The sequence below is a fragment of the Saccopteryx bilineata genome, chromosome 1, assembly GCF_036850765.1.
Source record: "Saccopteryx bilineata isolate mSacBil1 chromosome 1, mSacBil1_pri_phased_curated, whole genome shotgun sequence".
NCBI classification, from domain to species: Eukaryota; Metazoa; Chordata; class Mammalia; order Chiroptera; family Emballonuridae; genus Saccopteryx; species Saccopteryx bilineata.
Window position 1 is genome coordinate 351,866,168 of NC_089490.1, and position 13,377 is coordinate 351,879,544.

Sequence of the window (13,377 nt, forward strand, 5' to 3'; positions counted from 1 at the left end):
CAAAATCTGTTTTATATATTTGGGTGCTCCTATATTAGGTGCATAGATATTTATAATAGTTATATCTTCCTGTTGGATTACTCCCTTTATCATTATGTAGTGGCCTTCTTTATCTCTTACTATATCCTTTGTTTTAAAGTCCAATTTGTCTGATATAAGTATTGCTACCCCAGCTTTTTTTTCATTTCCGTTTGCATGAAACATTTTTTTCCATCCTTTTACCTTCAATCTGTGTGTGTCTTTTGTTCTAAGGTGTGTCTCTTGTAGACAACATATTTATGGGTCCTGTTTTCTTATCCACGCAGCTACCCTATGTCTTTTGATTGGATCATTTAATCCATTTACATTTAAGGTTATTATTGATATGTAGTTGTTTATTGCCATTTTCTTCTTTAAAGGTGTATTCCTTTTTCTTTTTTTTTTTTCTGTATTCTTTTCCCACTTTATCTGTTTACACCAGGCCCCTTAATATTTCCTGCAGCATTGGTTTGGTTGTAATGAATTCCTTGAGTTGTTTTTTGTCTGGGAAGCTTTTTATTTCTCCTTCAATTTTAAACGATAGCCTTGCTGGATAAAGTAGTCTTGGTTGTAGGTTCTTGTTCTGCATTACTTTGAATATTTCTTGCCATTCCCTTCTGGCCTCAAGTGTTTCTGTTGAGAAGTCAGATGTCATCCTTATGGGGGCTCCTTTGTAGGTGATAGCTTTTTTTTCTCTTGCAGCTTTTAATATTTTCTCTTTATCGCTTAGCTTTGGTATTTTAATTATGATGTGTCTTGGTGTAGGTTTCTTTGGGTTTCTCTTTAATGGAGTCCTCTGTGCTTCTTGGATTTGTGAGAGTTTCTCTTGCATTAATTTAGGGAAGTTTTCAGCTATGATATGATTGAACAAAGTCTCTATCCCTTGTTCTTTTTCTTCTTCTTCAGGAACCCCTATGATGCGTATGTTATTTCTCTTCATGTTGTCACAGAGCTTTCTAAGAGTTTCCTCTGACTTTTTGAGTCTTTTTTCTCTTTTCTTCTCTGCTTTCATGCCTTCATTCCAGTTGTCTTCTAACTCGCTGATTCGATCCTCTGCTCTATCTATCCTGTTTTTAATTCCTTCCATTGTGGTCTTTATTTCTGATATTGTATTTGTCATCTGCAACTGATTCTTTTTTATACTTGCTATTTCTTTATTTAGGTTTTCAAACTCCCCCTCCATTGTTGTTCTAAGATCCCTAAGCATCCTTACAATCATTATTTTGAACTCCGCATCTGGAAGTTTGATTATTTCCATATCACTCAGTTCATCTCTCGAAAGTGTCTCTTGTGGTTTCATTTGGATTGCACTCCTTTGTTTTCTCATCTTCTTCTTCTTTTTTTTTTTTTTATTTGTAGAGTTGATTGAGTCTAGGCTTGGTGTTGTCTGCCTCCAGTTTTCAGTTGTGTTATTTTTAGGTCTTCGTGGGTTGGTATCAGCTATTATTTGTAATCCACTTTCGGATTTGGGCAGCTTTGAAGTCTTGATTTGTTTGTTTTCTTAACAGGTGATAGTCTTGTTAACTGATCTCAGCAGGGGGCTTCCTTGAAACTGTATCCAGGAATGCTGTGGGTGTAACCTGAGACGCTGAAGGTCTCTTCCTCCAACTAATCTCACTGGGGGCAGGGTTTTTTCTCTCAGCTTCAGTAGGGGGAGGTGTATCTCAGATCTCCATGGAGACCTGAGTTACTGCCCCTCCTCCCCACTTCTTGTTTTCAGCTGTGTCTTGTTGTGCTGATTGGAGCTGGATAGATGTCTGGAGATCTCTGATCCGGAAGCACTTCAGCTCTGTTTTGTGAAAGGTTCAGTCCCTCCCCCAGCTATGGCCGCCTCCAGCACAAATGAGTCAGCTTTTTTTATTTTGTTTCTTGCATACCTTAGCCCCTCACAGTCTGTCCCTCTCCCTGTCTTTTCCACTTGGGAGATAAGCTGGTCTTTTCAACCCACCTTGCTTCCTGGTCGCCAGGTAAGTGGCTGTGAGCAGTAGTTTCTGCTCTTTTTCCTCTGTGAAATCCTCTCTGGGCTCTCAGCCTCACCCCCCTCCTTCCCTTCCTGTAAGCAGAGGAGATTCAGGCACTCCTTACCAGGATTATTGTGGCTTCCTCTTTGCTCCTTGGTTTTTGAGAGCTGTTCTTGCAGTTCAGTGTTGGTTTTTCATGCTGATTTTTTCTAAATTGATTTGTGTTCCAGTTTGGTGTTGAGAGCTGGGTGTCTGTGCATCCGCCTACTCCGCTGCCATCTTCTCTCTCTCACTATCTTCTTAAATATCTTGATTTCCAGTAATCAAAGATGCTTCCACTCCTGAATAGCTGAGATTTTAAAGTAGCAGAGAATATTAAAAATTTAATCGCGGGCTGCATAAACTTATTACGCTGGCCAGATCCAGCCCTTGGGCATATATGTTGGTCATGCCTGGTCTAGAGCCTGCAGCAAGTCAGGGGTTAGGAAAAATGGTGGGTGTGGCTCCTGCCTCTCTGCCCCAGGTATCAGTTTGTCCAGACTTTTATCACAGACTTTATTAGGTTGTGGCCCTAGCAATCCAGTGGGTTTGGCCTTTGAGACCCAGAAATGTGGTCTACCCACAGTCTGGACAGTTTCTACTAAATCTCCCATGATGCGGAAGCGCTAATCATAGTCTCAGGAGAGTGTGGGGAAAGCTTCAGCTTCAATGCCAGAAAAATGAGTCACTAACTGATTTCTCATAATGGCCCAGTCTCTATAGGGTGAGACAGGAGAGATTACCGAGGGTGGGGCAGTTGTTTTCCCCCAAGACGATGCCACACGGAGGGAACTGCTCCACCCAATAAATATGGCGACTGCAATATTAGATAATGACTCAGCACAGGGGTTCCAGTGGCCATCCCCCACATGTCTCTCCATGGGCCACCAACTTCACACTCTCCTCATGTAACTTTAGTCCTCTCAGCCCTCCCTCTGCTAAAGCCCTGGGTAAGTGGCTATGAGTGAGATTTTCTGTGCTGGCACTTAAAGATGGAGCCTGCATCTCTAAAAGCTCCATTTCTTTCTCTCAGACAGAAACCTTGGCTCTTTTTACCATCAAATGCTATGTGGGGGTCTGTGAAGCCAGTTGTCAGAGCCATCATCACAGCCACCTGGACCATGAAGGTTCATATTGGATTCGGACAGTCGGCAAAGAAACAACAGAGCCAAAAACTGGTGGGCCATCATCTTTAATCCTAGCTTGCACCTGGTGGGCAAGTAAAAACACACACTGGGCTCCAAAACCCACTCACATTCTGTGTTCACAAAGCTACTGACTTACCCGAGTTTCCTAGAATCAAAGGTTTCTAGCTCACCAGACTTATTCACCTCTGTTCCTTATCTCCTTCCTTCTCCCTGCACAAACTCTGCACAAACTGGCTTCTCACTCAACACTCCGCCATCTTGGCTGCTTCTCCTTCACGTGGCCTTTCTCTGCTCTCTGCTGTCTCCTCTAATGCTAATTTTAGGAACCGAGAGAGAGCAAACTCCCAGTCTGCCCCCATTTTATAGTATAGAAATCAAAACCTTTAATCCAATATACAAAATAGGGAAGTCTCTAATACAAAGTCACTTATCTGGGACATGATGGGATTGCACCACCCCACATCAAAAAGGGTGGGAAAGGCTTAGTCCTAAAACCAAGCCTCAGGCTACAAGGATCCTGCCTGCCCACAGCCCACCCCCAACACACATTAATATCACCTGGGCGATGGGCCTCCACATGGGCAGCGCCATCTTTAACAAAGTGAGCATAATATATTTTATCTGCCCAAAAGGGTCTCTTCTAAGTTCTGGGGCTCTAGGCTGGGGTGCTGGCTTGGGGTTTAGGACTGTCACCTCTCAGGGCAAACCTTCCTGCCGTGATAGTCCTTTGGACCCTCTACTGCCACAGCTCACTACTGGGAGCGGGGCAGCTCTTTCTATGTCTCCACCCTTCCTACCAGTTTCAGTGTGTCTTCTTCTGTGATTCTTGATTATAGACTCCTCTCATTTAGTCTAAAATTGGTTTTTCAAGATTATTGTCCTGGGAGGTTGCAATTGGAACATCTGCCTACTCAGTCACCATCTACTGAGTCTGTACCATGCTTTTTTATCCACTCATCTCCTGATGGGCACTTGGGCTGTTTCAAGATCCTGGTTATTTTAAATAATGCTGCAATGAATGTAGGGTGCATATATTATTTTGAATTAAAGTTTTGGGATTCTATTTTTTTAGGTTTTTATTTATTCATTTTAGAGAGGGGAAAGAGAGAGAGAGAGAGAGAGAGAGAGAGAGAGAGAGAGAAGGGGGAGGAGCAGGAACCATCAACTTCTATATGTGCCTTGACCAGGCAAGCCAGGCGTTTCGAACTGGCAACCTCAGTGTTTCAGGTCGTTGCTTTATCCACTGTGCCACCACAGATCAGGACTGGGATTATTAAAATATATCCAAGAAGTGGGATTGCTTGATTAATAGGTAGTTCCATTTTTAATTTTAGAAGTATCTCCATAATGTTTTCCACAGTGGCTGCACCAATCTGTATTATCACTAACAGTGCACGAGGATTTTCTTTTCTCCACACTCTCATCAATACTTGTTTATTTATGAATGATAGGCATTCTAACATGTGTGAAGTGATATATCATTTTAGTTTTAAGTTCTTTAATGATTAGTGATGCTGAGCATCTTTGCATATGTCTATTGGCCATCTGTATGTTTTCTTTAGAAAAGTGTCTATTCAGGTCTTTTGTCCATTTTTATTTCAGAGTGAGAGAAGATAAAAAGAGCGAGAAAGGGGTGGAGGGAAGGAGAAGAAACATCAACTCCTAGTAGTTGCATCTCATATGTTCCTTGATCAGGCAAGCCTTGGGTTTTGAACTGGTGACCTTAACATTTTAGATTGACGCTTTATCCACTCTGCCATCACTGGTCAGGCTTGCCCATTTTTAATAAGATTATATGTTTTTCTACGTGTGTTGTGTTTTATAAGTTCTTTATAAATTTCACATATGAATCCCTTATTAGATGTAGCAGAGAAGGTAAATATGTTCTCCCATTCATTAGGCTGCCTTTCCATTTTGATGATGGTTTCCTTTACTGTACAAAAACTTTTTAGTTTGATGCAAGCCTATTTGTTTATCTTTTCTCTTGTTTCCCATTCCAAGGGAGATATAGCTAAAAAAAATATTGCTACAAGAAATGTTAGAGATTTTACTGCCTATTTGTTCTCCTAGGTTTTTTATTGCTTTGAGTCTTTAATCCATTTTGTGTTTATTCTTGTGTATGTCATAAGGTCATCTATCTTTATTTATTTATTTATTTATTTTTGCACGTACTTGTCCCATTTTTCCAAAATTCTTTATTGAATAGACTGTTGTTTTTTTTTTATCCCTTTTGTATGTTCTTGCCTCCTTTATCACATATTAATTGACCATATAGGCATGAGTTTCTTTCTGGGCTCTATTCTGTTCCATTCATCTATATGTCTGTTTTTATGCCAGTACCATGCTGTTTTGGTATTATGACCTTTTAGTACAATTTGATATCAGGTAACAAGATACCTCCAATTTTGTTCTTTCTCAAGATTGGTTTGGCTATTTGGGTTTTTTTATGGTTCCATTAAAAATTGTGAAATATTTGTTCTAGTTCCATGAAAAACACCATTGGTATCTTGAGAGAAATTGCATTAATCTATAGATTGCTTTGGGTAATATAGACATTTTAATGATGTTAACTTTTTTTCTATCCATGAACACCATATATGCTTCCACTTATTTGTATATTCTTCATTTTTTTTCTCCAATGTCTTATAATTTTCTGCATCTGGTAGATTACTTCTCTGTATTTTGTTTAGTTATTTTTCTGATAATTTGTCCTAATCTTTCACTTGGGACATTTTTTTGTCTCCTCATTTTGGCTGCCTCTTTATTTCTATGTATTAGGTAATCTGCCACATCTTTCAGTCTTGGCAGAGTAACCTATGTAGTAGGTGTTCTGTGGGCCCCAGTGGTGCAGTCTCCTTGTTAACCTCATTTGGATGCTCTAGGAATATCCCTTTTGTGGGTTGTGTGTGTTCTCCTGTTGTAGTTAAACCTTTATTGACCCTCATGAGGAGTGTCTAAAATGGCATTGACTACAGCAAATAAGCTGTTGTATGGGCCCTGATTTCATGGAGCAAAATCCACTTTAGCAGGGCTCTAAAGCCAGCTGAGTCTGTACATTGTGTGTGTATTTGTGGCATTAATTTGGTGGTGCTCTGGTGTGTTCAGGAGCTGGCTACTTTGTGTGTTATTTATGAGGCCTCTTGGAAGAGGCTCTGATGTAGGCTAGATCAGCCACTCTCCGTGTCTGGCTCAGGGTCACCTGGTAAAAGGTGCAAAGTTATCTGTGGTTGGTAGTGCCTTTGCTGGGCTTGGAGAGGCTATGCTGTTAACAAAGGTCAGCTGCCATTAATACTAGACTGGGGTCACTTAGCAAAAGATAAAGGACATGATGATGTCAGCCACTGTTTGTTTTGAGATTGTGGGTCTTTGAGAGATTTTTAGGAAAATCTGCAGTGTGGATGACAGGCAGTTCCTTGTGTGGTTTATTCTCTGAAAGAGATTTGGCCAGAGACTTGAATTGTGTAGAGTGGGATCTCAGGGAATCACTAGGGAGGGGTAAAGTAGTGTTAGCCAGGTTAATGGAGACACCGACTTGGTGCTGGCCTGCACCTGCAGGCTGTGTAATGGTAGAGTTCAACAAAAGAACAATGGCACCTATCGATACATGAGTCCCTGGGAGAGTTGCTTCCTCCAGCTCTCAAACTGAAGCCAAACAATTCAGTTTCTCTCCATATGTCCCTGGTGCTTTGAAAGCTTTTGTTTATTCTCTGAAGCTTAGGACGAACTCTTGTGGGTGAATTAGTCTGTACTAGGGGCTTTTAAGAAGAACCTGTTTCTGCAGCAGCCTTGCATCTACCTGCCTGACACCTTGCTGACTTTCACAGCCAGATATTGTGGGGACGACTCCTTCTGGCATTGATACTTCTGGCTGAAAAACTTGGTGTGGACTGGGACTCTTTGTTCCTCAGGTGGTACTTCTGTAGCCAAAGATATTTCTCTCATCTGTTTTCTGTCATACATGCATGTGGTATCAGCCCTTTCATTTCTGCCCCTCTTACCAGTCTGGAGGTGGCATCTTTTTTATATTCTTATTTATAGGAGCTCTGTTCAGCTCATCTTCTTATGATTCCCAATGGTGGTTATTCTATAATTTAGTTAAATTTTAATGTGGTTGCAGGAGGAGATGAGCACAGTATTTACCTATCTAACATTTTGATTGGAATTCTATCTTTTTGGTTTTTCCATATTTATGTCTTTGAGTCTAAAATATGTCTCTTGTAGAAAGCAGTAATTGAAATAGTTTTTATGTAGTCCAACTATCTTTGACTTTTATTTTGTGGGTTAAAACAATAATATTTGATGCAATTTTCAAGTAGCTCTACTAATTTATATTATGTTACTTGCTTCCATATGTTGCCTTCAATTTTCATTGCTTTTTTCTCATTAACTACCTTTTATTGAGTTCAATGCATATTTATGGTGTAAAAGTTTAAATTTTATTATTTTATGTTTTTGTGGCTGTTGCTCATCTAATTACAGTGTGCATCCTATTTTATCACAATCTTCATCAAATTAGTACAAAATTAATTCCAGTCAAATATGGATACTTTCTTTTAACATTGCTTTGTAATATTCCAGGAACAACACAGTGATATTTTAATGTGGGCAGTTGATTCAATATGAGTCAATCTTATTCAGGCCTCAGAATTTTTGGGAAAAACATTTTCTCTTTTTCTCTGGAATTTATGTGAGTATATTCATATTTCCTTCATGAACTGAGGATATATAATCAATACAGAAGGAAGGCATAAATGGAATTTGGAGATTGAAATAGACCAGACCCTGATGACAGTGTTCAAGCTTCAAAGTTAAGCTTTAGTTAAAGTTGCAACTGTTTCCAAAATTCTTTTTCTATATAGTACTTCATCTACTTTTAATTATTTTTTTTGTCATATAAAACAATAAAATCTGAATACAGAGAGGAAAGCAATTGTGTATATTTGTGTAGACCCAGGGGTTGCCCTAGTTTTTGGTGTCACGAAAGAAGTTAGTATGAGACAGAGGAGACCAAATATATTAGTATATTTCTGTTCAAAGAAATAAATCTGTGGTGATGAGGAAGTTCAGATGACTAAAAACTGTTAACAATGTGGCCTAAACTGACTTGGTAGAGACAGAAATACAGATAAATATTGTAAGGTTTAAGAAAGTGACTGAGTGGATACTGGTAACATGGACAAAGGGATATAAGAGAGGATATGGTTTGGTTGGTGAAGAGTAAGTTGCACATGAGACATCCTAAGTTACGGGGTCCTGTGGCTTCTTTAATTGACAATATATTTAAGATACAAAATTAAATAAAAATGAATGCTTGAAAATAAATCACTTGTCTGTGTGGAATTTAGAGAGTGGATGAGGTCATTCATAGCATATAAAATGAGGAGAGACTTGAGAAATGCCTCCATTAATACATTTGTTTGCTTGTACTGCACAGTAGAAGCCATGTAAATTTGATGAAGAATTCAATAACAACTCGTCTTTTATTCTCCTAATTATGTCATAATGCTTGACAATTAATAGAACGTTACATTTATGTTAAATGAATGAACAAGCCATAAATTATTCAAGTCATCTCATGAGGAGCCCCAGGAATATGGGGAAATACCATGGGCCTCATGCTTTCCTCATAAATATGTCTCATCCCCAGGTACTGGAAGCCTCCTGCTGTGCTTCCAGAAGAGTCAATGTTGTTTCTATATTTTAGAAAACCTGGCAACTTGACGTGACTCTTCTGGAATGATTGGCCTAGGTCTTTCCTTTACCTTTTTGGCTCTCATATTGGGGTCATCTCTATTCCCATTACATCAAGGGGTGCTGGGAATGTGATGAAGATTTATTAGTGAGAAGGACTTATTACTTCTTAACTTGTGTTTTCTCTTTTCTCCCTAGGATCTGAATGGCATCATAAAAAGGTATGTGTGGGAGACCAGAGATGGTCATTTTTTGCTATGAAAAGGAGATTTAAATTAGTTAAATTTATCTAGTGATTAATTACAATAAAATTTTCTCAGGGCAGGAAAATATGGATGTTGATATATCTTAAATTTCTGTTCACGTATCATGGTTGGAGCATTCTGTCACTATTTAAAATGGACTAGATTTTATATATGGAATTTATGTGGGAGAAGTTGGAGAATTTGGGTCAGTAACAGTTATGGATAAAACACTGGAGAATCAGACCCATGTGACTTCATAAATTTTATTTACCCAATATGTCTGTATCAAACTCAGGTTCACATATTTCATAGCTTCTTGATAGTGTGTAGATTGTGTTAGTCTACATGCCAAGCACACAGAATTGGTGACTACTTTCTCATATTTAATTTTCTGTCTTTGAAAAAGAAGAGACCAGTTGTTTCTACATGGTTCTCTTCATTTTCCAAAATCAGACTTGCATAACAAAGAATATTTTGGCTTGGTGCAAACTGTTGATCAATCTTGATCACATACTTTTGAAGACAGACTGAAGGGCATTGTATTTGTGTCTAAATTGCACACCTACTTGGCTACCTCAATCTTTTCCAAGCACATGAAATTCTGTCTACTACTAGTATGGTATTCATAATGTCTTCTTTTCCAAGTGCTATATTCCCCCCCCCCCCCCGATAATGTGAAATCTCACTATGTTGTTCTGGGGACCTTTCTATTAGGAAGTAGAATTTAAAGACCTTGGTCCTCCCAAGACAGCAATCCCATACTTGAAATATCTTACATAACCAGGAGCGAGAATCTACAACCTCACTCTCTTGTCATGGCCCTGGGAATCTTTATTCACACAGTGGCATTTCTTTGCTTTAAGTTGTTTTAAACCACTATATTTAGCATTTAAAAAATCCACTATTACATGTAATTTTATATAATTTTTTGGAGTTAGAGAGGGATAGGTTAGTTATCATTTTGGTGGAAATAAACTGTGCTTCTGTGAAGTCAACACCTTCCCAATGTCTCACAGAAAGCAATGGGAAAGTAGGAAAAAGCACCACATTGCTTCTGGCACCAAGGTCAGTTGTGTACTCTCTCTTTTCTCAAGGTCTCTGTGAGTAGGGACTGAAGTGCCCAATTAAGTGAATAAATAGAAATCAGTTTTTTTCTGAGCAACTAAATTTGGATATATGGGAATATTTTTCTGTCATCCCTAGGAGTAAGAAGTTCGCTCTGAAGACACCAAAACTCTCTCCAAGAAATGAGTAAGGGTTTCTTTACAGAGAAGAACACTGGTAGTGTTTAATGATGAGGAATGCTAGAGCAGCTCAGTGGCTGTAGGATTCTTGTGATGGTGGGGGTTAAAGAGGGAGGAGGGATCAATTTTTAGGTGTGGTTAGAGGAGACAAGGAAAATGGATTTTATGTTCTGATGATCTAGTTATATTTAATGCAAAATGGCCAGCTGTTTTGTTCACCTCTCATTCTTCCATGTACCACCTCACTTAAACCCCAGTCTTCTAATCTAGAGAGAAAAAGGATTTTAGTGCTGATTCTTTTGCTTATATCTAAAATTATGGATTTTTATCATTTCTGAACTGACTTATGTGCAATCCTATTGAGATAAGCAGAAATCACAGTATTATGAAGTTACCCTGTCCTCATCTTTCAGTATTTTACATTGTCTCTCAGGTCTCATGTCTTAACACCCCTGTTTTTCCTCTCAGAACACACATACATACTATATTTTCATAGTATTATACCTCTCCCCATGAACTGACCTATGGTTCTTTCAAGTTCCCACTCATTTTATTCTTAAGATCCTTCTACAATGTCACAAATAAAGGTACATTATACTCCTCATTACATCCTGTAATTTCTTTACAAGGTATATGAACGTGATCTTTGCAATGATACGGCCAAGGAAATCTATGCAGATCAGAGACAAGTGAGACATACCTTACTTACATTGGTTGTGGGTTTTTTATGTGAGAAGAGGATAGTGAAGCAGACTCCCACCTGTGCTCTGACCAGGATCCACCAGAAACCACATCTAGGGCCGATGCTCAAGTACCAAACTATTTTTAATGCCTGATGCTGATGTACTCCAAGGAAGCTATCCTCAGTGCCCAGGGCCATGCTCAAACCAATTGAATCACTGGCTGTGAGAAGGGAAGAGGGAAAGAAGGGAGAGAGTGAGTGAAGGATAAGCAGATAGTCATTTCTGTGTACCCTGACCAGGAATCAAACTCAGGACATCTATATGCTGGGATGACACTCTATCCACTGAGCCACCAGCCAGGGCCACATTAAATGTATTTTGAACCTGAGACTAGCAATTATAAATTTGGTGTCCTGAGCTCACAATTTATTATATCAGGGGAAAATTACTGAGAGGTAGATGTATCAGAGAAATGTGCCTAGATCTTGGGTGTATGTAGTGAACAATGGATTAAATATGATGAACTTTGTTAGACTTAATGTTAACTTTTTTTAACATTTCTACTCTAGATATCCATCTAAATATGGCTACTAAATTATAGAGTTTCTGAATAGTTTGAATATAAGATTTTTGTGGATTCTGCTGCCTTTGATTTCTTGAGCTTAACCCTCTCTCCGACTTCCTCCCTAGAGTGTTTGGGTTTGCCTAAACTATGACACTGGCACCGTCTCATTTTTAATGTCACAAACCATGGGTTTCTTATTTATAAATTTTCTTCCAGTTTCTTTTTTCAGGTAATTTTTTTTTCATTTTTCAGTTTTATATCATGTACTGGTTGGTCCCTAGGCATTGTGTTCTCCAAGCTTTTAAATCTCTTACACTCCCGCCCACTTTTTTGTAATACTTTTGGCCTTGGGTGCAACTAATGCATTGAGTTAATCGGCTGTATTCTCATTAACTTTTACTTGCTGCATTCCCTTCTTTCTACATTTCAATACCCTTCATTCAAAAATAGAGCATACAGCTTGCTTTGTGTCATATTTTTCCCCAATATCTTGTTTTCAGTTTACTCATGATGTTTCTTATCGATTAATCAGTGAAAGAGAAAATGGATAATGTATACTAGGAATGAAAATTTTATGTCTACAGTGTCTGAGTTCAAGTCCTGTCTTTTCAGATATGAGCAGTGTAAGCAAGAATAAGATAATTTGATGCTTTTTTTATTTTCTTAAAATAATCCTAGTATAAAAACTATACCATACTTAGGATCATTGTGAGAAGAAAAATGCCATTAAATATAAAACATGTAAGTGTCTCAATTTAATAAACATTTTCTCTACTAAATACTAAAAACTATAATCTGTGTCCGTCTCATGAAACAAGTTTGTGATCAGGACAGTATTATATTTGCAGAGAGGTAAGAGTTAATAGAAATAAAAAGAAAAGTTAGTTCTTGGCTGAAAATGAGATAGCAGGAGCATTATTTTTGCAATGATGTTCCCACTAATTCAGAATTTGGTGGAATCTCCATGTCTTTTGGCATTTTTATTCCCAACTCTTCTCTCAAACAAGTAGGAGTTAAAATAAATAAACAATTAATTAAATAAATAAATAAGATTGTCTGGACAATCATTACCTTCTCTCATTCCTGAATGTCCATAGAAAACGCCAACTTCTTCACTTTGGATGATCTTTGATTAAAACAAAGTTTTCCCAGGTGAATATTTTCATTGTGTGTGAATATATAAATGCATATTAAATTTATCTCCTAAATTATCTCTTTGACTTCTGCCTTTTCTTCACCCCATTGCTATGAGAACTGAGGCTACAACCTCTTAGCATTACTCAACAGTGATTGACAAATGAATTCCAGGGACATTCATGTCTTTTCAGGTACTGAAATGCCAGTCCTCCAATTCAGGATGAAGTACTGATTACCAGAAAAAAAATATCTAAATTTTTATATGAAACGTTTTTCATGCCTTTGACACCACTGTCAAGACTCCTGAAACTCTGTTTTTGATAAACACATACACACACACCATGCACTTACTCACAGGCATACTTTTGTTTTCAGTTGTTTTCTCCTGGTCGTCCTCACTCTTTCCAGTGGGCCGACAGTCTATTACAGTCCTCAGGAAGAAAGAGAAGACTGTTCTACCAAATCAGTTTATCCTAAATATAAGGTTATACTTCTATATTATCACTCTCATACATGAATCTCTATACATTTATACTGATACTCTTAAGTTTTTTATTTCTGTGGCTTCAAAAATAATCTTGAAATTGGGTAGGTAAATCTCCTAACTCTGCTTTTCTTTATCAAAAAAATTTTTATGGAAATAATT

At 38.2% G+C, this 13,377-nt stretch overlaps 1 protein-coding gene and 1 pseudogene across 1 annotated transcript in view; both read left to right on the forward strand.

The window, feature by feature from the left end:
• The window catches only part of LOC136319626 (E3 ubiquitin-protein ligase TRIM22-like), a 33,045-nt pseudogene that overhangs the window by 6,691 nt on the left and 12,977 nt on the right, over positions 1 to 13,377 (forward strand).
• The window catches only part of LOC136318467 (olfactory receptor 52H1-like), a 31,828-nt gene continuing 21,541 nt past the window's right edge, over positions 3,091 to 13,377 (forward strand). Inside the window, exons 1-2 of the mRNA XM_066250806.1 lie at positions 3,091 to 3,196; positions 9,056 to 9,078. The gene's annotated coding sequence lies outside the window, so the exon portion shown is untranslated. The remainder of the gene's footprint in view (positions 3,197 to 9,055; positions 9,079 to 13,377) is intronic.